The sequence below is a fragment of the Brachyhypopomus gauderio genome, unplaced genomic scaffold (genome assembly GCF_052324685.1).
Source record: "Brachyhypopomus gauderio isolate BG-103 unplaced genomic scaffold, BGAUD_0.2 sc44, whole genome shotgun sequence".
In the NCBI taxonomy this organism is placed as follows: domain Eukaryota; kingdom Metazoa; phylum Chordata; class Actinopteri; order Gymnotiformes; family Hypopomidae; genus Brachyhypopomus; species Brachyhypopomus gauderio.
Window position 1 is genome coordinate 2,854,229 of NW_027506870.1, and position 25,334 is coordinate 2,879,562.

General features: G+C 48.3%; 1 non-coding gene and 2 pseudogenes across 1 annotated transcript; all 3 read left to right on the plus strand.

The window, feature by feature from the left end:
- The first annotated feature begins 2,671 nt into the window (after positions 1-2,671).
- On the plus strand, positions 2,672-2,884 carry LOC143486592 (U2 spliceosomal RNA; annotated as a pseudogene).
- Positions 2,885-3,472: 588 nt separating this feature from the next.
- On the plus strand, positions 3,473-3,591 carry LOC143486174 (U5 spliceosomal RNA). The gene has a single exon (XR_013123171.1). It is a non-coding gene; the product is annotated as a U5 spliceosomal RNA (small nuclear RNA).
- A 170-nt stretch (positions 3,592-3,761) lies between these two features.
- On the plus strand, positions 3,762-3,853 carry LOC143486629 (U2 spliceosomal RNA; annotated as a pseudogene).
- Positions 3,854-25,334: the final 21,481 nt, after the last annotated feature.

Consider the following 25,334-nt stretch of genomic DNA (forward strand, 5'->3'; position numbering starts at 1 on the left):
CCTCCTTTTTTAGAAGGGTCCGGCAGGCCAGGGAAGAGAGATGTTTTACATCTCTCAAAGACTCGGAAGGCCAAGCCTGCACGGACCCGGCCCGGATGACTAGGGTTGCTTTTGAATTTTATTTTAAGTTGTTTAGTAAACGCGACACGAATCCTGTTGTTGGGGAGCAGTTCTTGGGCCACTTGAAAGTGTGCCTTCCGAGCGCGTCCCGGGACAGCTTAGAGACCCCCTTCAGCTTGGCTGAATTAACCGAAGTACTTGGCAAGATTAACCGGCGTAAGGTTCCGGGCCTGGACGGACTTCCGGTGGAATTTTATTCCACCTTTTGGGATGTCCTAGGCCCGGAACTGGTGGAGGTAGCCGAGGAAGTGCACCGGCAGGGCCTATTACCTCAAAGTATGCGGGAAGGGGCTCTGTCATTATTGTATAAGAAGGGCGATCCTACGGATCTCGCCAACTGGAGACCCCTGACCATGTTGTGCGTTGATTTAAAAATCTTCGCCAAGGCCCTAACAGAGCGTCTGAAAAAGACCATGTCACTCTTGGTTCACAGTGACCAGACTTGTGGGGTACCTGGGAGGTCGGCAACCTGGAACCTTCACCTAATCAGGGACGCTGTCTCCTGGGTTGGGGATAGAAATATCCCCCTGGCACTGGTGAGTTTAGACCAAGAGAAGGCGTTTGACCGAGTGGACCACTGTTTCCTAGAGAGGGTGTTGACGAAACTAGGGTTTGGGCCCAATTTTCTGAGATGGTTTAAAACGTTGTACACTGAGGTGGGCAGTCGGGTGTCCATCAATGGCCACCTCAGTGATTTGGTTCCACAGGTGAGTGGAGTTAGGCAGGGGTGTCCTCTTTCGCCCCTACTCTACGCGCTCTATATAGAGCCACTTGCGGCAGCCATCAGGGCCCACCCGGGAATAGATGGTCTCCCCCTCCCCGGGAGCAGTGGTGAGGTAGTTAAGCTGGCCCAGTATGCAGATGACACAACGTTGTTTGTATGCTCGGACCAGTCGCTCAGGCACGCCTTAGACATGGTACAGGCGTTCGGGAATGCTTCCGGTGCGGCATTGAACCTCGGCAAGTCGGTGGTCAAGTACTTTGGCAGCTGGAGTGTCAGGAGGGACGTCGTGGGCGGTATTGCGCTCAGTGATGGCCCCCTGAAGGTATTGGGGGTCCACTTCACGTCTGAAGGGGCTGCCCGGGTTAACTGGGAAGAAAGACTGGCCCTGGCCAGGCGTAAGATGGGGCTGTGGAAGGCCAGGTCTCTTTCCTTCCTAGGTAAGGTGTTGGCATTAAAAGTGGATGTCCTTCCCTCTCTACTCTACTTAGCTCATGTGTACCCCATGCCTCCTCGTATGAGGAGGAGCTTGACAAAGGACGTTTTCAATCTCGTCTGGGGGGGCAAGTATGAGTATGTGAGGAGGGAAGTTATGTACCTAGGTAAGGATAAGGGAGGGCGGGATGTGCCTGACATCCTTCTCAAGCTTGATTGCCTGTTCTTTGCACAGCTCTGTGCGCGTCTGGTTGCTCCCGTAGAGCACCCGCACCAGCACTTTGTACGGTTATGGTTGTCCTGGCCAATGCGACGTTTGGTTCATTCGTGGTCCAATGCCGGCCCCAAGGCCGAGACCAGACCGGATTATTATGAGCATCTTGTTAGATGGAGCAAGAGGCTCCCGGCTGGTCTGCGGTCTGAGGACTTCTCCAGGCATAGGGCTTTGTATAAGGCCGTGCTTGATGGGAGAGGAACTCGCGCTGTTGTGGGTCTGGAGGAGGACACTTGGTCCAGGGTACAGCCAAAAGGTTTGGATAACCGGCTGCAGGATCTGAACTGGCGCTGCGTTCACGGCAGACTGCCAGTCAGGGACGTGTTGTATAGGCACGGGCTCACTAGGCACCCGCGTTGCCCGCGCCCCGACTGTGCGGATGACGAGACCCTCCGGCACATTTTTTGGGAGTGCGGGTATGCACGGGCGACCTGGAAGAGGGTAGCCGGCCTTTTGAACACACTGGACCCGCAGTTCGTGCTGACTTTAGATAAAGTCTTGCGGGGATGGTCCCACGGGTCCAGGACGCCCTTCTTGTCCCGGATGTGGTTGGTGGTCAGCATTGCGAAGCGTGAACTTTGGAACGCTCGGACCACCCTCATCCAAAAGGGGACAAACTTGGGGCCTGTGGGTTTGTGGAGATGGATTTGTGGAGATTTGCGTTTTAGGAGGGAGCATGATGTCATCCGTTGGGGCTACCACGCGGCGAAAGAGAGGTGGAAGGGCCTCTTTGAGCTGTAGGCCCACGGGTTGACTCTGCCCCCCCTGGTGGTCTGAAAAGACCACCATTTTTGTATTTTTATTTATCTGCATGAGGGAGGAGATTTTAGCCCCTTTTATTGGTTTATTCGGTTGGGGCCCAGGCACGGCCGTATATGAGAAGCGATTTTAACCACCACGGTTGTATTTAATGATTGAGAAGTATTGTGGATGTGGATGGTGGTTTATGAGATGACATGGTTTTAAATGTTCTTAAAGGGTTTAATGAATTGTTCATTTTATACACCTGTATTGAGCATTTTAGAGACCATGTGTCTCATTCTCCCCTCAATGGACTTTCATGGATTTTAAGAGGGGAGACAATTATTACGGACTTTTATTCTTATTGTGTGTTTTATGTGATAGTTTGTTTATTGTTATGATGATTATTGTTGCCGTAATAAAAAGGAAAAAAAAATAAATCTGTTCTTATCAGTTTAATATCTGATACGTCCTCTATATGAGGACTTCATATTAAATGGATTTTTAGAACAGGGAGGCGAAACAGGGGCTTGCCCCGTTCGCCCCACGCATCGACCTGGTATTGCAGTACCTCCAGGAACGGTGCACCTTCCTAAACGTGTGGAAAAGAAAGAGTTTGTTGCTGGTTGTATGGTATGATCAGCCTGTTTATTTTAATGAATTTGTAATATGTGTGTGTGTGTGTGTGTGTGTGTAAATATATAAATATGTGTATGTGTGTATATATATATATATATATATATATATATATATATATATATATATATATTATAAAACTTTATTTTTACATTTGTTGGTTGATTTGTCTGTCTGTCTGTCTGTCTGTCTGTCTGTGTGAATAAATAAAACAGCAGCCAAAAGCGCTCACTCCTTAAAAAAAACAGAATAAGTAAGAATGAAGGGGAGTGAGTGGTCTCTGTCTCTCTCACTGCCTTGTCAGCTGGTCACAAATGCAGTGCGAGCGGAGGCCACTCCCCTTTCGGCGATTGTTACTGTTTTTTCCCCTTCTCTCTCTCTCTCTCTCTCTCCATTATAGCCTGCCAGCCCTGCCTGCCTGCCTGCCTGCCTGCCTGCCTGATGTTGCCAGCAAGCCACAGCCCCGCAGGCTCCTCCCTTGTTACCGCGAACAAACGAGCTAGGCTTTAGGTTGGCGTAGCGGGACGCCTGAGCCTACATGGCTATAGCTCGGGTTTCTCTTCATTCACGCACAAATCTTTCGCCTTTTACTAAAGATTTCCGTGGAGGGGAACGTCAAAGAGTCAAATTGATTTTTTGGAGCGCTCTGCCTCCGGGCAGGGCCGCAACAATCTGTACAATGAGAATGTGTATAAACGTAGGGGTGGGCGTGGCACGAAGGGAAGAAGGGTGAGCGTGCGTACGTACGGCCGGAAGGAAGGAAGGGCGCTGTCTCCGCGGAGGGGAGGCCTGTGCCGGCGAGGCCGGCGCCCAGGCCAGCGCCCATTTCAGGTTATCGCTTCTCGGCCTTTTGGCTAAGATCAAGTGTAGTACCGTTGACCTGATCGATGACCTGATCTGCCTTATACTGATTAGAGACACCATCTGCTATGCGAGAAGCAGAAACATTCGGTTGCTAGTCCTAAACTTAGACTTTGAGAAAGCGTTCGATCGGATCTCGCACCAATACCTCTTTGAGGTATTGCAAAAAATGGGTTTTCCGGATAGGTTTATAGCGTGGGTGGGTTTGCTCTATAAGGATATCACGAGCAAAGTAATTGTAAATGGGCATCAGTCAAAGGCAATTAATGTATGCCGGGGCGTCCGTCAGGGGTGCCCGCTATCTCCCCTCCCTGTACGTGGTCGGGGTGGAAGCACTTGCACAGGCTTTAAGACACGACACAGGAATACAGGGGGTCCCCATACCAGGAAGTGGGGGCCAGGAGGTCAAATGTGTATTCTACATGGACTACGTTAATGTTTTATGCACAGACATAGAATCTGTGAAAAGAACTTTCAGAGCAACTGAACGCTATGGGCAGGCAGCAGGAGCTAGATTGAACAGGACCAAATCATTGGCAAAACTATTTGGACCATGGGGGAATGAAGACTTGAGTGGATTGGACTTAACAGTCAAAACAGGCGACTTGAAAATTCTGGGGGTGTGTTTTGATGGGGAGGGGGGAGGAAAAGGGAATTGGGTAGGACTTTTAAACAAAGTGCGGCAACGGCTTGGGTTTTGGAGAATGCGGAAGCTGACATGGGAAGGGAAAATCCTGATTCTAAAGGCAATAATCCTACCATTGTTTTTATTGATTGCAACTGTTTTTATGCCCCCAAGAACTGTTCTTTTAGGTGCTGACAGAGCGATGTTCTACTTCCTCTGGGGCTCTAAATGGGAGAGGCTGAGGAGGGACATAACAAAGAGGCTACCGGAGAAAGAAGGAAGAGGAGTACCAGATCTATACTCCTTCTTGGGATGCTGTTGGGTGGCAGCACACATGAAATACGGGACCGGAGAGGGTGGCAGTAAGACAGAAGCTATGGTGAAATACTGGCTGGGGTCCTACTTGCGCCAGCTGAAACTTTTTAAAGTGGACTTGAGAAAGCCAGTGGCTTTCAATCTGCCGGATGTGTATGTTCTTATGCCAAAATTTTTAAAACACTTTAGGTTGGAGGGCCTGGGCAAAGCAGGACTCACTAACCACAGGACAATGTTGGCCCAGATCAGAAGCCAGGAGCCGGTATGCTTGGTGCGAGGGATGGGAGAGAGGGAGTCTCGACAGGTGTGGGAAAAAGCGACCCACCCGTCCCTCATCAACAGACATAAGGACCTGTCCTGGCTGGCGGCCCATGAGATCCTCCCGGCCAGGGCTGTTATGCACTCCCGGGGCATGGCAAGGAACCCGGTATGCCCGTGGCCAGGGTGTGGCGCGCCAGAGTAAGTAAAGTACCCCTGTTTCGCATCCCACTTGCCATTCAGATAGATTGCCAGTGGTCGCCAAAGTAGCCCAAAGGGATATATACTCCGAAGTGGATCCAAGTTGCAGTTTAAACAAATTGCCATTGGACACGAAGCGATTACCACCCCTTACTCGATTACCACGGTCAATAGTGGGTTCGCGGACGCCTGTAGGGGCGCTCTCGCGCTGTCCGTGGACCCCGCCCGATACCGCCCACTGATCCGAAGTCAGTTTTAAGTCGTGGCACGTGGCATAATGGGCAAGCTGGCAATGGGATCCCACTTCCAATTTATTCTATGTGTTGGCATGCTATTCAAATAGATTGCAAGTGGGAGGTTTGAACACACCTCACCCAAACCCCACCCACATCCCATTTCTAGTTTATACCATGTGTTTGCTTGGTATTGAAATAGACTGCAATTGGGATGTTGGCCACCACCCACCCCAGGTGGGCGTGTACAAGTTCAGGAATTAAAGGTAGGGGCACAGGAAGAGAACCGAATGTCGTAGGGGTCCGAAACTTGGTGGGGGGGTAGTGTGGGACCCCCTAAACAACATATTGAAGCCCCGCCCACAAAAGTGGGCGTGGCCAGACTTGATAGGTGGGCAAGCTGGCATTGGGATCCCACTTCCAATTTATTCTATGTGTTGGCAAGCTATTCAAATAGATTGCAAGTGGGAGGTTTGAACACACCTCACCCAAACCCCACCCACATCCCATTTCTAGTTTATACCATGTGTTTGCTTGGTATTGAAATAGACTGCAATTGGGATGTTGGCCACCACCCACCCCAGGTGGGCGTGTACAAGTTCAGGAATTAAAGATAGGGGCACAGAAAGAGAACCGAATGTCGTAGGGGTCCGAAACTTGGTGGGGGGGTAGTGTGGGACCCCCTAAACAACATATTGAAGCCCCGCCCCCCAAAAGTGGGCGTGGCCGGAAGTAGACAGGAAGTAGGTGTTCCCATGGGCCGATTGGCTTGAAACTTGGTGGGGGGGTAGTGTGGGACCCCCTAAACAACATATTGAAGCCCCGCCCCCAAAAGTGGGCGTGGCCAGAAGTAGGTGTTCCCATTGGCCGATCGGCTTGAAACTTGATAGGTGGGTAGTGTGGGACCCCTAAAACAACATATTGAAGCCCCGCCCCCCAAAAGTGGGCGTGGCCGGAAGTAGACAGGAAGTAGGTGTTCCCATGGACCGATTGGCTTGAAACTTGGTGGGGGGGTAGTGTGGGACCCCCTAAACAACATATTGAAGCCCCGCCCCCAAAAGTGGGCGTGGCCGGAAGTAGGTGTTCCCATGGTCCGATCGGCTCGAGACTTGATGGGGGAGTAGTGTGGGGCCCCTAAAACAACATATTTAAGCCCCGCCCCCAAAAGTGGGCGTGGCCGGAAGTTGTAGTTCCCATGGTCCAATCGGCTCGAAACTTTGCAGGGGAGTTTCGTTATATAGCACAAACAACATATTAAAAGCTCGAGTCCGTAGGTGGTCGGGAAGTCGAAAAACGAACCAGGAAGTGGAACAGGAAGTGACTTTCCCGAGGTCGTAGGGTCATGAAATTTCATAGGGGATGTCTGGGAGGGCTTTGGAACAACATACTGTAAGCACGGGTCCGAAAGCCAAGCGGAATTTTCACGGAAATTTCACACCTTTTACCTTAACCGTATCGCATCCCAATTCCAATTTATCTGATAAATGGTTCGTGGACACAGATCCCTTTTCACAGTCCATTCAAAAATATTTTTCAGGAATATTTTTTTCTGATTTTTTCACAAGGCTCTGGAAGGGCCTAGACACGCGGTTTTCGGATATGTGGTCGAGGGCCCCGGGACGAACCAGCATTCGAAGCCCCGACTTCGAAGCTCCTCCCTAAACCCTGATTGGCCGCATCCCAATCCCAATCTATTTCCATTCATTTTTCGTGGACACTTGGAAAAAGCAATTACCTGTTGTTGGCATGCTTAAATAGATTGCAAGTGGGACTGTTAGACACATAATAGATTGCAATTGGGATGTTGGCCACCACCCACCCCAGGTGGGCGTGTACAAAGTTCAGGAATTAAAGGTAGGGGCACAGGAAGAGAACCGAATGTCGTAGGGGTCCGAAACTTGGTGGGGGGGTAGTGTGGGACCCCCTAAACAACATATTGAAGCCCCGCCCCCAAAAGTGGGCGTGGCCGGAAGTAGGTGTTCCCATTGGCCGATCGGCTTGAGACTTGATAGGGGAGTAGTGTGGGGCCCCTAAAACAACATATTTAAGCCCCGCCCCCCAAAGTGGGCGTGGCCGGAAGTAGGTGTTCCGATCGGCTCGAAACTTTGCAGGGGAGTTCCGTTAGGGACCACAAACAACATATTAAAAGCTCGAGTCCGTAGGTGGTCGGGAAGTCGAAAAACGAACCAGGAAGTGGAACAGGAAGTGACTTTCCCGAGGTCGTAGGGTCATGAAATTTCATAGGGGATGTCTGGGAGGGCTTTGGAACAACATACTGTAAGCACGGGTCCGAAAGCCAAGCGGAATTTTCACGGAAATTTCACACCTTTTACCTTAACCGTATCGCATCCCAATTCCAATTTATCTGATAAATGGTTCGTGGACACAGATCCCTTTTCACAGTCCATTCAAAAATATTTTTCAGGAATATTTTTTTCTGATTTTTTCACAAGGCTCTGGAAGGGCCTAGACACGCGGTTTTCGGATATGTGGTCGAGGGCCCCGGGACGAACCAGCATTCGAAGCCCCGACTTCGAAGCTCCTCCCTAAACCCTGATTGGCCGCATCCCAATCCCAATCTATTTCCATTCATTTTTCGTGGACACTTGGAAAAAGCAATTACCTGTTGTTGGCATGCTTAAATAGATTGCAAGTGGGACTGTTAGACACATAATAGATTGCAATTGGGATGTTGGCCACCACCCACCCCAGGTGGGCGTGTACAAAGTTCAGGAATTAAAGGTAGGGGCACAGGAAGAGAACCGAATGTCGTAGGGGTCCGAAACTTGGTGGGGGGGTAGTGTGGGACCCCCTAAACAACATATTGAAGCCCCGCCCCCAAAAGTGGGCGTGGCCGGAAGTAGGTGTTCCCATTGGCCGATCGGCTTGAGACTTGATAGGGGAGTAGTGTGGGGCCCCTAAAACAACATATTTAAGCCCCGCCCCCCAAAGTGGGCGTGGCCGGAAGTAGGTGTTCCGATCGGCTCGAAACTTTGCAGGGGAGTTCCGTTAGGGACCACAAACAACATATTAAAAGCTCGAGTCCGTAGGTGGTCGGGAAGTCGAAAAACGAACCAGGAAGTGGAACAGGAAGTGACTTTCCCGAGGTCGTAGGGTCATGAAATTTCATAGGGGATGTCTGGGAGGGCTTTGGAACAACATACTGTAAGCACGGGTCCGAAAGCCAAGCGGAATTTTCACGGAAATTTCACACCTTTTACCTTAACCGTATCGCATCCCAATTCCAATTTATCTGATAAATGGTTCGTGGACACAGATCCCTTTTCACAGTCCATTCAAAAATATTTTTCAGGAATATTTTTTTCTGATTTTTTCACAAGGCTCTGGAAGGGCCTAGACACGCGGTTTTCGGATATGTGGTCGAGGGCCCCGGGACGAACCAGCATTCGAAGCCCCGACTTCGAAGCTCCTCCCTAAACCCTGATTGGCCGCATCCCAATCCCAATCTATTTCCATTCATTTTTCGTGGACACTTGGAAAAAGCAATTACCTGTTGTTGGCATGCTTAAATAGATTGCAAGTGGGACTGTTAGACACATAATAGATTGCAATTGGGATGTTGGCCACCACCCACCCCAGGTGGGCGTGTACAAAGTTCAGGAATTAAAGGTAGGGGCACAGGAAGAGAACCGAATGTCGTAGGGGTCCGAAACTTGGTGGGGGGGTAGTGTGGGACCCCCTAAACAACATATTGAAGCCCCGCCCCCAAAAGTGGGCGTGGCCGGAAGTAGATGTTCCCATTGGCCGATCGGCTTGAGACTTGATAGGGGAGTAGTGTGGGGCCCCTAAAACAACATATTTAAGCCCCGCCCCCCAAAGTGGGCGTGGCCGGAAGTAGGTGTTCCGATCGGCTCGAAACTTTGCAGGGGAGTTCCGTTAGGGACCACAAACAACATACTAAAAGCTCGTGTCCGTAGGTGGTCGGGAAGTCGAAAAACGAACCAGGAAGTGGAACAGGAAGTGACTTTCCTGATGTCGTAGGGTCATGAAATTTTATAGGGGATGTCTGGGAGGGCTTTGGAACAACATACTGTAAGCACGGGTCCGAAAGCCAAGCGGAATTTTCACGGAATTTTCGCACCTTTTACCTTAACCGTATCGCATCCCAATTCCAATTTATCTGATAAATGGTTCGTGGACACAGATCCCTTTTCCCAGTCCATTCAAAAATATTTTTCAGGAATATTTTTTTCTGATTTTTTCACAAGGCTCTGGAAGGTCCTAGACACGCGGTTTTCGGATATGTGGTCGAGGGCCCCGGGACGAACCAGCATACGAAGCCCCGACGTCAAAGCACCTCCCTAAGCCCTGATTGGCCGCATCCCACTCCCAATCTATTTCCATTCATTTTTCGCGGACAGGTAAAAAGGCAATTTTCTGTTCCCGCCCACTTAGGCGGGTGGGGCTCCAATATGTCATTCGTGGGCCCTCAGACAACCCACATAAAAAATTTCATGACCCTACGTGCTTCAGAAGCCTCACACCAACCATAAACCTAAGAAAAGCACATGTCACATGTGCACTCCACCATTTTGTAAATTTCAGACATGTGGTGCCAGTGCGGCCAAACGGCTGGACGTAGCCGCACGCCGTTAAACAAGCTTTATGTGGACACCCCACTGATGAACCAAACCGAAGCACAGACCCCTAGGTCACACGGTTAGGGTGTGGCAAGCCTTTGGCCTTCTCCATTCATTTTAATAGGAGCAACACAGACAGACAATTTTGGCCCCTGAGGGTCTTGTACTGCACGCAGCTAAACGTGCTTATATAATATCCTTTTGCCCCACCCCCCGACAAACATTCTGTGAGCACGACCCCTTAGGTCATACGCTTTGGGTGTGGCACGTGTTTGGGCCTTCTCCATTCACTTTAATAGAAAAACACACGCACGGTGGCCCTTGGGGGTCTTGTACTGCACGCAGCTAAACGTGCTTATAGAATATCCTTTTGCCCCACCCCCCGACAAACATTCTGTGAGCACGGCCCCTTAGGTCATACGCTTTGGGTGTGGCACGTGTTTGGGCCTTCTCCATTCACTTTAATAGAAAAACACACGCACGGTGGCCCTTGGGGGTCTTGTACTGCACGTAGCTGCACGTGCTTCTAATATGTTATTTGTGTGCCCTCACCCATCCCCCATATGAAATTTCATGACCCTACGTGCTTCAGAAGCCTCACACCAACCATAAACCTAAAAAAAGCACATGTCACATATGCACTCCGCCATTTTGTAAATTTCAGACATGTGGTGCCAGTGCAGCCAAACGGCTGGACGTAGCCGCACGCCGTTAAACAAGCTTTATGTGGACACCCCACTGATGAACCAAACCGAAGCACAGACCCCTAGGTCACACGGTTAGGGTGTGGCAAGCCTTTGGCCTTCTCCATTCATTTTAATAGGAGCAACACAGACAGACAATTTTGGCCCCTGAGGGTCTTGTACTGCACGCAGCTAAACGTGCTTATATAATATCCTTTTGCCCCACCCCCCGACAAACATTCTGTGAGCACGGCCCCCTAGGTCATACGCTTTGGGTGTGGCACGTGTTTGGGCCTTCTCCATTGACTTTAATGTAAAAAACACTCTAAAGGGGTGCTTGGGGGCCTCAAACTGCACTTAGCTGCACGTGCTTATGGCCTGTGCATCCACTCCACTCCCCAAAGAACATACTGTAAGCACGGAGCCCTAGGTCATACGGTTTGGGCGTGGCTAAGTTTTGAAGGTGTTTTTTTTCTAACACAGAGCGGTCACAAGCATACATTTGGGGACGCTGAGGGGCCAAAATTTGACGTAGAGGTCCCAAAATCTGTCGAGGTCGTCTCTGTGATGGCCTGATGGATCATCCTGAGTTGCAAGTCCGTAGCTGGAAGCGTTGGCGTATGGCAGCCATCAATCTATTGCGCTGTAGTCGTAGGCCTAAAGGTCAAACACAAGTTTTCATACATTTGGGGCCCCTGAGGGGCCAAAATTTGACGTAGAGGTCCCAAAATCGGTCGAGGTCGTCTCTGTGAAGGCCCGATGGAACATCCCGAGTTGCAAGTCCGTAGCTCGAAGCGTTGGCGTATGGCAGCAAAAAAGATATTGCACTGTAGGGAGAGGCCTAAAGTTTAAACGCATATTTTCATACATTTGGGGCCGCTGAGGGGCCAAAATTTAACCTAGGGGTCCCAAAATCGGTCGAGGTCGTCTCTGTGATGGCCCGATGGAGGATCCCGAGTTGCAAGTCCGTAGCTCAAAGCGTTGGCGTATGGCAGCCTAAAAGATATTGCGCTGTAGTCGTAGGCCAAAGGTCAAACAGAAATGTACATACATTTGGGGCCGCTGAGGGCCCAAAATTTAACCTAGGGGTCCCAAAATCGGTCGAGGTCATGTATGTTATGGCCTAAAAGAGGATCCCAAGGCCCAAGTCCGTAGCTCGAAGCGTTGGCGTATGGCAGCAAAAAAGATATTGCACTGTAGGGAGAGGCCTAAAGTTTAAACGCATATTTTCATACATTTGGGGCCGCTGAGGGGCCAAAATTTGACGTAGGGGTCCCAAAATCGGTCGAGGTCATGTATGTTATGGCCTAAAAGAGGATCCCAAGGCCCAAGTCCGTAGCTCGAAGCGTTGGCGTATGGCAGCAAAAAAGATATTGCACTGTAGGGAGAGGCCTAAAGTTTAAACGCATATTTTCATACATTTGGGGCCGCTGAGGGCCCAAAATTTAACCTAGGGGTCCCAAAATCGGTCGAGGTCGTCTCTGTGATGGCCCGATGCAGGATCCTGAGATACAGGTCTGTAGCTCGAAGTGTTGGCGTTTGGCAGCAGTCAACGTGTTGCTGTGTAGGCCTTTTTTAATAGGAGCAACACACACACTTGTGGCCCCTGAGAGTCTAAACCTGCACGTATCCACACGTGCCTGCAGAGTGTTATTAGACCCAACAAATTGATAAAGATAGTGCATGCACAGACCCAAAGGTCATATGGTTTGGGTGTGGCTATCATTTGAATTTGCTCTTTTAGGCAGTAACTCTTCTAACACAGCACAAGACCATGTGTGCGGGGCCCCTGAAGGACCAAACCTGCACGTATCCACACGTGCCTGCAGAGTGTTATTGTACCCAACGAACTGATAAACATACTCTGAGCACAGACCCCCAGGACATACGGTATGGGTGTGGCTATCATTTGAATTTGCCCTTTTAGGCAGTAACTCTTCTAACACAGCACAAGACCATGTGTGCGGGGCCCCTGAAGGACCAAACCTGCACGTATCCACACGTGCCTGCAGAGTGTTATTGTACCCAACGAACTGATAAACATACTCTGAGCACAGACCCCCAGGACATACGGTATGGGTGTGGCTATCATTTGAATTTGCCCTTTTAGGCAGTAACTCTTCTAACACAGCACAAGACCATGTGTGCGGGGCCCCTGAAGGACCAAACCTGCACGTATCCACACGTGCCTGCAGAGTGTTATTGTACCCAACGAACTGATAAACATACTCTGAGCACAGACCCCCAGGACATACGGTATGGGTGTGGCTATCATTTGAATTTGCCCTTTTAGGCAGTAACTCTTCTAACACAGCACAAGACCATGTGTGCGGGGCCCCTGAAGGACCAAACCTGCACGTATCCACACGTGCCTGCAGAGTGTTATTGTACCCAACGAACTGATAAACATACTCTGAGCACAGACCCCCAGGACATACGGTATGGGTGTGGCTATCATTTGAATTTGCCCTTTTAGGCAGTAACTCTTCTAACACAGCACAAGACCATGTGTGCGGGGCCCCTGAAGGACCAAACCTGCACGTATCCACACGTGCCTGCAGAGTGTTATTGTACCCAACGAACTGATAAACATACTCTGAGCACAGACCCCCAGGACATACGGTATGGGTGTGGCTATCATTTGAATTTGCCCTTTTAGGCAGTAACTCTTCTAACACAGCACAAGACCATGTGTGCGGGGCCCCTGAAGGACCAAACCTGCACGTATCCGCACGTGCTTCCAGAGTGTTAATATACCCCACCCACTGAGAAACATACTCCGAGCACAGACCCTTAGGTCATACGCTTTGGGTGTGGCACGTGTTTGGGCCTTCTCCATTCATTTTAATAGGAGCAACACAGACAGACAATTTTGGCCCCTGAGGGTCTTGTACTGCACGCAGCTAAACGTGCTTATATAATATCCTTTTGCCCCACCCCCCGACAAACATTCTGTGAGCACGACCCCTTAGGTCATATGCTTTGGGTGTGGCACGTGTTTGGGCCTTCTCCATTCACTTTAATAGAAAAACACACGCACGGTGGCCCTTGGGGGTCTTGTACTGCACGCAGCTAAACGTGCTTATAGAATATCCTTTTGCCCCACCCCCCGACAAACATTCTGTGAGCACGACCCCTTAGGTCATATGCTTTGGGTGTGGCACGTGTTTGGGCCTTCTCCATTCACTTTAATAGAAAAACACACGCACGGTGGCCCTTGGGGGTCTTGTACTGCACGTAGCCGCACGTGCTTCTAATATGTTATTTCTGTGCCCTCACACATCCCCCATATAAAATTTCATGACCCTACGTGCTTCAGAAGCCTCACACCAACCATAAACCTAAAAAAAGCACATGTCACATATGCACGCCGCCATTTTGTAAATTTCAGACATGTGGTGCCAGTGCGGCCAAACGGCTGGACGTAGCCGCACGCCGTTAAACAAGCTTTATGTGGACACCCCACTGATGAACCAAACTGAAGCACAGACCCCTAGGTCACACGGTTAGGGTGTGGCAAGCCTTTGGCCTTCTCCATTCATTTTAATAGGAGCAACACAGACAGACAATTTTGGCCCCTGAGGGTCTTGTACTGCACGCAGCTAAACGTGCTTATATAATATCCTTTTGCCCCACCCCCCGACAAACATTCTGTGAGCACGGCCCCTTAGGTCATACGCTTTGGGTGTGGAACGTGTTTGGGCCTTCTCCATTCACTTTAATAGAAAAACACACGCACGGTGGCCCTTGGGGGTCTTGTACTGCACGTAGCTGCACGTGCTTCTAATATGTTATTTGTGTGCCCTCACACATCCCCCATATGAAATTTCATGACCCTACGTGCTTCAGAAGCCTCACACCAACCATAAACCTAAAAAAAGCACATGTCACATATGCACGCCACCATTTTGTAAATTTCAGACATGTGGTGCCAGTGCGGCCAAACGGCTGGACGTAGCCGCACGCCGTTATACAAGCTTTATGTGGACACCCCACTGATGAACCAAACCGAAGCACAGACCCCTAGGTCACACGGTTAGGGTGTGGCAAGCCTTTGGCCTTCTCCATTCATTTTAATAGGAGCAACACAGACAGACAATTTTGGCCCCTGAGGGTCTTGTACTGCACGCAGCTAAACGTGCTTATATAATATCCTTTTGCCCCACCCCCCGACAAACATTCTGTGAGCACGGCCCCTTAGGTCATACGCTTTGGGTGTGGAACGTGTTTGGGCCTTCTCCATTCACTTTAATAGAAAAACACACGCACGGTGGCCCTTGGGGGTCTTGTACTGCACGTAGCTGCACGTGCTTCTAATATGTTATTTGTGTGCCCTCACACATCCCCCATATGAAATTTCATGACCCTACGTGCTTCAGAAGCCTCACACCAACCATAAACCTAAAAAAAGCACATGTCACATATGCACGCCACCATTTTGTAAATTTCAGACATGTGGTGCCAGTGCGGCCAAACGGCTGGACGTAGCCGCACGCCGTTATACAAGCTTTATGTGGACACCCCACTGATGAACCAAACCGAAGCACAGACCCCTAGGTCACACGGTTAGGGTGTGGCAAGCCTTTGGCCTTCTCCATTCATTTTAATAGGAGCAACACAGACAGACAATTTTGGCCCCTGAGGGTCTTGTACTGCACGCAGCTAAACGTGCTTATATAATATCCTTTTGCCCCACCCCCCGACAAACATTCTGTGAGCACGGCCCCTTAGGTCATACGCTTTGGGTGTGGAACGTGTTTGGGCCTTCTCCATTCACTTTAATAGAAAAACACACGCACGGTGGCCCTTGGGGGTCTTGTACTGCACGTAGCTGCACGTGCTTCTAATATGTTATTTGTGTGCCCTCACACATCCCCCATATGAAATTTCATGACCCTACGTGCTTCAGAAGCCTCACACCAACCATAAACCTAAAAAAAGCACATGTCACATATGCACGCCACCATTTTGTAAATTTCAGACATGTGGTGCCAGTGCGGCCAAACGGCTGGACGTAGCCGCACGCCGTTATACAAGCTTTATGTGGACACCCCACTGATGAACCAAACCGAAGCACAGACCCCTAGGTCACACGGTTAGGGTGTGGCAAGCCTTTGGCCTTCTCCATTCATTTTAATAGGAGCAACACAGACAGACAATTTTGGCCCCTGAGGGTCTTGTACTGCACGCAGCTAAACGTGCTTATATAATATCCTTTTGCCCCACCCCCCGACAAACATTCTGTGAGCACGGCCCCTTAGGTCATACGCTTTGGGTGTGGAACGTGTTTGGGCCTTCTCCATTCACTTTAATAGAAAAACACACGCACGGTGGCCCTTGGGGGTCTTGTACTGCACGTAGCTGCACGTGCTTCTAATATGTTATTTGTGTGCCCTCACACATCCCCCATATGAAATTTCATGACCCTACGTGCTTCAGAAGCCTCACACCAACCATAAACCTAAAAAAAGCACATGTCACATATGCACGCCACCATTTTGTAAATTTCAGACATGTGGTGCCAGTGCGGCCAAACGGCTGGACGTAGCCGCACGCCGTTATACAAGCTTTATGTGGACACCCCACTGATGAACCAAACCGAAGCACAGACCCCTAGGTCACACGGTTAGGGTGTGGCAAGCCTTTGGCCTTCTCCATTCATTTTAATAGGAGCAACACAGACAGACAATTTTGGCCCCTGAGGGTCTTGTACTGCACGCAGCTAAACGTGCTTATATAATATCCTTTTGCCCCACCCCCCGACAAACATTCTGTGAGCACGGCCCCTTAGGTCATACGCTTTGGGTGTGGAACGTGTTTGGGCCTTCTCCATTCACTTTAATAGAAAAACACACGCACGGTGGCCCTTGGGGGTCTTGTACTGCACGTAGCTGCACGTGCTTCTAATATGTTATTTGTGTGCCCTCACACATCCCCCATATGAAATTTCATGACCCTACGTGCTTCAGAAGCCTCACACCAACCATAAACCTTAAAAAAGCACATGTCACATATGCACGCCACCATTTTGTAAATTTCAGACATGTGGTGCCAGTGCGGCCAAACGGCTGGACGTAGCCGCACGCCGTTATACAAGCTTTATGTGGACACCCCACTGATGAACCAAACCGAAGCACAGACCCCTAGGTCACACGGTTAGGGTGTGGCAAGCCTTTGGCCTTCTCCATTCATTTTAATAGGAGCAACACAGACAGACAATTTTGGCCCCTGAGGGTCTTGTACTGCACGCAGCTAAACGTGCTTATATAATATCCTTTTGCCCCACCCCCCGACAAACATTCTGTGAGCACGGCCCCTTAGGTCATACGCTTTGGGTGTGGAACGTGTTTGGGCCTTCTCCATTCACTTTAATAGAAAAACACACGCACGGTGGCCCTTGGGGGTCTTGTACTGCACGTAGCTGCACGTGCTTCTAATATGTTATTTGTGTGCCCTCACACATCCCCCATATGAAATTTCATGACCCTACGTGCTTCAGAAGCCTCACACCAACCATAAACCTTAAAAAAGCACATGTCACATATGCACGCCACCATTTTGTAAATTTCAGACATGTGGTGCCAGTGCGGCCAAACGGCTGGACGTAGCCGCACGCCGTTATACAAGCTTTATGTGGACACCCCACTGATGAACCAAACCGAAGCACAGACCCCTAGGTCACACGGTTAGGGTGTGGCAAGCCTTTGGCCTTCTCCATTCATTTTAATAGGAGCAACACAGACAGACAATTTTGGCCCCTGAGGGTCTTGTACTGCACGCAGCTAAATGTGCTTATATAATATCCTTTTGCCCCACCCCCCGACAAACATTCTGTGAGCACGGCCCCTTAGGTCGAAGCGTTTGGGTTTGGCAGCCATGAATCTATTGCATTTTATGCGTAAGCCTAATTCTCAAACACACATTTTCATACATTTGGGGCCGCTGAGGGGCCAAACTTTGCTCTAGAGGTCCCAAAATTGATCCAGGCTTTCTCTCTCGTGGCCTGATGCAGGATCCAGAGCCACAAGTCTGTAGCTCGAAGCGTTTGGGTTTGGCAGCCATTAATCTATTGCATTTTATGCGTAAGCCTAATTCTCAAACACAAATGTTCATACATTTGGGGCCGCTGAGGGGCCAAACTTTGATCTAGAGGTCCCAAAATTGATCCAGGCTTTCTCTCTCATGGCCTGATGCAGGATCCAGAGCCACAAGTCTGTAGCTCGAAGCGTTTGGGTTTGGCAGCCATTAATCTATTGCATTTTATGCGTAAGCCTAATTCTCAAACACACATTTTCATACATTTGGGGCCGCTGAGGGGCCAAACTTTGATCTAGAGGTCCCAAAATTGATCCAGGCTTTCTCTCTCATGGCCTGATGCAGGATCCAGAGCCACAAGTCTGTAGCTCGAAGCGTTTGGGTTTGGCAGCCATTAATCTATTGCATTTTATGCGTAAGCCTAATTCTCAAACACAAATGTTCATACATTTGGGGCCGCTGAGGGGCCAAACTTTGATCTAGAGGTCCCAAAATTGATCCAGGCTTTCTCTCTCATGGCCTGATGCAGGATCCAGAGCCACAAGTCTGTAGCTCGAAGCGTTTGGGTTTGGCAGCCATTAATCTATTGCATTTTATGCGTAAGCCTAATTCTCAAACACAAATGTTCATACATTTGGGGCCGCTGAGGGGCCAAACTTTGATCTAGAGGTCCCAAAATTGATCCAGGCTTTCTCTCTCATGGCCTGATGCAGGATCCAGAGCCACAAGTCTGTAGCTCGAAGCGTTTGGGTTTGGCAGCCATGAATCTATTGCATTTTATGCGTAAGCCTAATTCTCAAACACACATTTTCATACATTTGGGGCCGCTGAGGGGCCAAACTTTGCTCTAGAGGTCCCAAAATTGATCCAGGCTTTCTCTCTCATGGCCTGATGCAGGATCCAGAGCCACAAGTCTGTAGCTCGAAGCGTTTGGGTTTGGCAGCCATTAATCTATTGCATTTTATGCGTAAGCCTAATTCTCAAACACACATTTTCATACATTTGGGGCCGCTGAGGGGCCAAACTTTGATCTAGAGGTCCCAAAATTGATCCAGGCTTTCTCTCTCATGGCCTGATGCAGGATCCAGAGCCACAAGTCTGTAGCTCGAAGCGTTTGGGTTTGGCAGCCATTAATCTATTGCATTTTATGCGTAAGCCTAATTCTCAAACACAAATGTTCATACATTTGGGGCCGCTGAGGGGCCAAACTTTGATCTAGAGGTCCCAAAATTGATCCAGGCTTTCTCTCTCATGGCCTGATGCAGGATCCAGAGCCACAAGTCTGTAGCTCGAAGCGTTTGGGTTTGGCAGCCATGAATCTATTGCATTTTATGCGTAAGCCTAATTCTCAAACACACATTTTCATACATTTGGGGCCGCTGAGGGGCCAAACTTTGCTCTAGAGGTCCCAAAATTGATCCAGGCTTTCTCTCTCATGGCCTGATGCAGGATCCAGAGCCACAAGTCTGTAGCTCGAAGCGTTTGGGTTTGGCAGCCATGAATCTATTGCATTTTATGCGTAAGCCTAATTCTCAAACACAAATGTTCATACATTTGGGGCCGCTGAGGAGCCAAACTTTGATCTAGAGGTCCCAAAATTGATCCAGGCTTTCTCTGTCATGGCCTGATGCAGGATCCAGAGCCACAAGTCTGTAGCTCGAAGCGTTTGGGTTTGGCAGCCATGAATCTATTGCATTTTATGCGTAAGCCTAATTCTCAAACACACATTTTCATACATTTGGGGCCGCTGAGGGGCCAAACTTTGCTCTAGAGGTCCCAAAATTGATCCAGGCTTTCTCTCTCATGGCCTGATGCAGGATCCAGAGCCACAAGTCTGTAGCTCGAAGCGTTTGGGTTTGGCAGCCATTAATATATTGCATTTTATGCGTAAGCCTAATTCTCAAACACACATTTTCATACATTTGGGGCCGCTGAGGGGCCAAACTTTGCTCTAGAGGTCCCAAAATTGATCCAGGCTTTCTCTCTCATGGCCTGATGCAGGATCCAGAGCCACAAGTCTGTAGCTCGAAGCGTTTGGGTTTGGCAGCCATTAATCTATTGCATTTTATGCGTAAGCCTAATTCTCAAACACACATTTTCATACATTTGGGGCCGCTGAGGGGCCAAACTTTGCTCTAGAGGTCCCAAAATTGATCCAGGCTTTCTCTCTCATGGCCTGATGCAGGATCCAGAGCCACAAGTCTGTAGCTCGAAGCGTTTGGGTTTGGCAGCCATGAATCTATTGCATTTTATGCGTAAGCCTAATTCTCAAACACACATTTTCATACATTTGGGGCCGCTGAGGGGCCAAACTTTGCTCTAGAGGTCCCAAAATTGATCCAGGCTTTCTCTCTCATGGCCTGATGCAGGATCCAGAGCCACAAGTCTGTAGCTCGAAGCGTTTGGGTTTGGCAGCCATTAATATATTGCATTTTATGCGTAAGCCTAATTCTCAAACACACATTTTCATACATTTGGGGCCGCTGAGGGGCCAAACTTTGCTCTAGAGGTCCCAAAATTGATCCAGGCTTTCTCTCTCATGGCCTGATGCAGGATCCAGAGCCACAAGTCTGTAGCTCGAAGCGTTTGGGTTTGGCAGCCATTAATATATTGCATTTTATGCGTAAGCCTAATTCTCAAACACACATTTTCATACATTTGGGGCCGCTGAGGGGCCAAACTTTGCTCTAGAGGTCCCAAAATTGATCCAGGCTTTCTCTCTCATGGCCTGATGCAGGATCCAGAGCCACAAGTCTGTAGCTCGAAGCGTTTGGGTTTGGCAGCCATTAATCTATTGCATTTTATGCGTAAGCCTAATTCTCAAACACACATTTTCATACATTTGGGGCCGCTGAGGGGCCAAACTTTGCTCTAGAGGTCCCAAAATTGATCCAGGCTTTCTCTCTCATGGCCTGATGCAGGATCCAGAGCCACAAGTCTGTAGCTCGAAGCGTTTGGGTTTGGCAGCCATGAATCTATTGCATTTTATGCGTAAGCCTAATTCTCAAACACACATTTTCATACATTTGGGGCCGCTGAGGGGCCAAACTTTGCTCTAGAGGTCCCAAAATTGATCCAGGCTTTCTCTCTCATGGCCTGATGCAGGATCCAGAGCCACAAGTCTGTAGCTCGAAGCGTTTGGGTTTGGCAGCCATTAATCTATTGCATTTTATGCGTAAGCCTAATTCTCAAACACACATTTTCATACATTTGGGGCCGCTGAGGGGCCAAACTTTGCTCTAGAGGTCCCAAAATTGATCCAGGCTTTCTCTCTCATGGCCTGATGCAGGATCCAGAGCCACAAGTCTGTAGCTCGAAGCGTTTGGGTTTGGCAGCCATTAATCTATTGCATTTTATGCGTAAGCCTAATTCTCAAACACAAATGTTCATACATTTGGGGCCGCTGAGGGGCCAAACTTTGATCTAGAGGTCCCAAAATTGATCCAGGCTTTCTCTCTCATGGCCTGATGCAGGATCCAGAGCCACAAGTCTGTAGCTCGAAGCGTTTGGGTTTGGCAGCCATGAATCTATTGCATTTTATGCGTAAGCCTAATTCTCAAACACACATTTTCATACATTTGGGGCCGCTGAGGGGCCAAACTTTGCTCTAGAGGTCCCAAAATTGATCCAGGCTTTCTCTCTCATGGCCTGATGCAGGATCCAGAGCCACAAGTCTGTAGCTCGAAGCGTTTGGGTTTGGCAGCCATTAATCTATTGCATTTTATGCGTAAGCCTAATTCTCAAACACACATTTTCATACATTTGGGGCCGCTGAGGGGCCAAACTTTGCTCTAGAGGTCCCAAAATTGATCCAGGCGTTCTCTCTCATGGCCTGATGCAGGATCCAGAGCCACAAGTCTGTAGCTCGAAGCGTTTGGGTTTGGCAGCCATTAATCTATTGCATTTTATGCGTAAGCCTAATTCTCAAACACAAATGTTCATACATTTGGGGCCGCTGAGGGGCCAAACTTTGATCTAGAGGTCCCAAAATTGATCCAGGCTTTCTCTCTCATGGCCTGATGCAGGATCCAGAGCCACAAGTCTGTAGCTCGAAGCGTTTGGGTTTGGCAGCCATTAATCTATTGCATTTTATGCGTAAGCCTAATTCTCAAACACACATTTTCATACATTTGGGGCCGCTGAGGGGCCAAACTTTGCTCTAGAGGTCCCAAAATTGATCCAGGCTTTCTCTCTCATGGCCTGATGCAGGATCCAGAGCCACAAGTCTGTAGCTCGAAGCGTTTGGGTTTGGCAGCCATTAATCTATTGCATTTTATGCGTAAGCCTAATTCTCAAACACACATTTTCATACATTTGGGGCCGCTGAGGGGCCAAACTTTGCTCTAGAGGTCCCAAAATTGATCCAGGCTTTCTCTCTCATGGCCTGATGCAGGATCCAGAGCCACAAGTCTGTAGCTCGAAGCGTTTGGGTTTGGCAGCCATTAATCTATTGCATTTTATGCGTAAGCCTAATTCTCAAACACACATTTTCATACATTTGGGGCCGCTGAGGGGCCAAACTTTGCTCTAGAGGTCCCAAAATTGATCCAGGCTTTCTCTCTCATGGCCTGATGCAGGATCCAGAGCCACAAGTCTGTAGCTCGAAGCGTTTGGGTTTGGCAGCCATTAATCTATTGCATTTTATGCGTAAGCCTAATTCTCAAACACAAATGTTCATACATTTGGGGCCGCTGAGGGGCCAAACCTTGATCTAGAGGTCCCAAAATTGATCCAGGCTTTCTCTCTCATGGCCTGATGCAGGATCCAGAGCCACAAGTCTGTAGCTCGAAGCGTTTGGGTTTGGCAGCCATTAATCTATTGCATTTTATGCGTAAGCCTAATTCTCAAACACAAATGTTCATACATTTGGGGCCGCTGAGGGGCCAAACTTTGATCTAGAGGTCCCAAAATTGATCCAGGCTTTCTCTCTCATGGCCTGATGCAGGATCCAGAGCCACAAGTCTGTAGCTCGAAGCGTTTGGGTTTGGCAGCCATTAATCTATTGCATTTTATGCGTAAGCCTAATTCTCAAACACACATTTTCATACATTTGGGGCCGCTGAGGGGCCAAACTTTGCTCTAGAGGTCCCAAAATTGATCCAGGCTTTCTCTCTCATGGCCTGATGCAGGATCCAGAGCCACAAGTCTGTAGCTCGAAGCGTTTGGGTTTGGCAGCCATGAATCTATTGCATTTTATGCATAAGCCTAATTCTCAAACACACATTTTCATACATTTGGGGCTGCTGAGGGGCCAAAATTTGACGTAGAGGTCCCAAAATCGGTCGAGGTCGTCTCTGTGATGGCCCGATGGATAATCCCGAGTTGCAAGTCCGTAGCTCGAAGCGTTGGCGTATGGCAGCCATTAATCTATTGCGCTGTAGTCGTAGGCCTAATGTATTTGAATGGCATCCCAATTCCAATTTATTTGACACAGGGAAATAGATTAGAAGTGGGACATCATTCAAATAGATTGGAAATGGGATTGGTAAGTACACAACATCCCAATTCCAATCTATTTGAATGGCATCCCAATTCCAATTTATTTCCACCTGTCAAATAGATTGGAATTGGGATGCTGTTTTTTCAGCCAAATTATGACATTGTGCAAACTTCACCACATTCACACAGTGAGTCAGTGGGACTCAGACATGTGTGTGTGAGTGTGTATGAGTGTGTGCGAGTGAGTGTGTATGTGTGTGTGTGTATTGGAAAATGGATGGTAATCATGACTCATCCCAATTCCAATCTATTTGACACAAGAAAATAGATTGGAAGTGGGATCCCATTCAAATAGATTGGAAGTGGGACGTTGTGTACTTACCGATCCCAATTCCAATCTATTTGAATGGCATCCCAATTCCAATTTATTTCCACCTGTCAAATAGATTGGAATTGGGATGCTGTTTTTTCAGCCAAATTATGACATTGTGCAAACTTCACCACATTCACACAGTGAGTCAGTGGGACTCAGACATGTGTGTGTGAGTGTGTATGAGTGTGTGTGAGTGAGTGTGTATGTGTGTGTGTGTATTGGAAAATGGATGGTAATCATGACTCATCCCAATTCCAATCTATTTGACACAAGAAAATAGATTGGAAGTGGGATCCCATTCAAATAGATTGGAAGTGGGACGTTGTGTACTTACCGATCCCAATTCCAATCTATTTGAATGGCATCCCAATTCCAATTTATTTCCACCTGTCAAATAGATTGGAATTGGGATGCTGTTTTTTCAGCCAAATTATGACATTGTGCAAACTTCACCACATTCACACAGTGAGTCAGTGGGACTCAGACATGTGTGTGTGAGTGTGTATGAGTGTGTGTGAGTGAGTGTGTATGTGTGTGTGTGTATTGGAAAATGGATGGTAATCATGACTCATCCCAATTCCAATCTATTTGACACATGAAAATAGATTGGAAGTGGGATCCCATTCAAATAGATTGGAAGTGGGACTGGTAATTACACAACATCCCAATTCCAATCTATTTGAATGGCATCCCAATTCCAATTTATTTCCACCTGTCAAATAGATTGGAATTGGGATGCTGTTTTTTCAGCCAAATTATGACATTGTGCAAACTTCACCACATTCACACAGTGAGTCAGTGGGACTCAGACATGTGTGTGTGAGTGTGTATGAGTGTGTGTGAGTGAGTGTGTATGTGTGTGTGTGTATTGGAAAATGGATGGTAATCATGACTCATCCCAATTCCAATCTATTTGACACATGAAAATAGATTGGAAGTGGGATCCCATTCAAATAGATTGGAAGTGGGACTGGTAATTACACAACATCCCAATTCCAATCTATTTGAATGGCATCCCAATTCCAATTTATTTCCACCTGTCAAATAGATTGGAATTGGGATGCTGTTTTTTCAGCCAAATTATGACATTGTGCAAACTTCACCACATTCACACAGTGAGTCAGTGGGACTCAGACATGTGTGTGTGAGTGTGTATGAGTGTGTGTGAGTGAGTGTGTATGTGTGTGTGTGTATTGGAAAATGGATGGTAATCATGACTCATCCCAATTCCAATCTATTTGACACAAGAAAATAGATTGGAAGTGGGATCCCATTCAAATAGATTGGAAGTGGGACGTTGTGTACTTACCGATCCCAATTCCAATCTATTTGAATGGCATCCCAATTCCAATTTATTTCCACCTGTCAAATAGATTGGAATTGGGATGCTGTTTTTTCAGCCAAATTATGACATTGTGCAAACTTCACCACATTCACACAGTGAGTCAGTGGGACTCAGACATGTGTGTGTGAGTGTGTATGAGTGTGTGTGAGTGAGTGTGTATGTGTGTGTGTGTATTGGAAAATGGATGGTAATCATGACTCATCCCAATTCCAATCTATTTGACACATGAAAATAGATTGGAAGTGGGATCCCATTCAAATAGATTGGAAGTGGGACTGGTAATTACACAACATCCCAATTCCAATCTATTTGAATGGCATCCCAATTCCAATTTATTTCCACCTGTCAAATAGATTGGAATTGGGATGCTGTTTTTTCAGCCAAATTATGACATTGTGCAAACTTCACCACATTCACACAGTGAGTCAGTGGGACTCA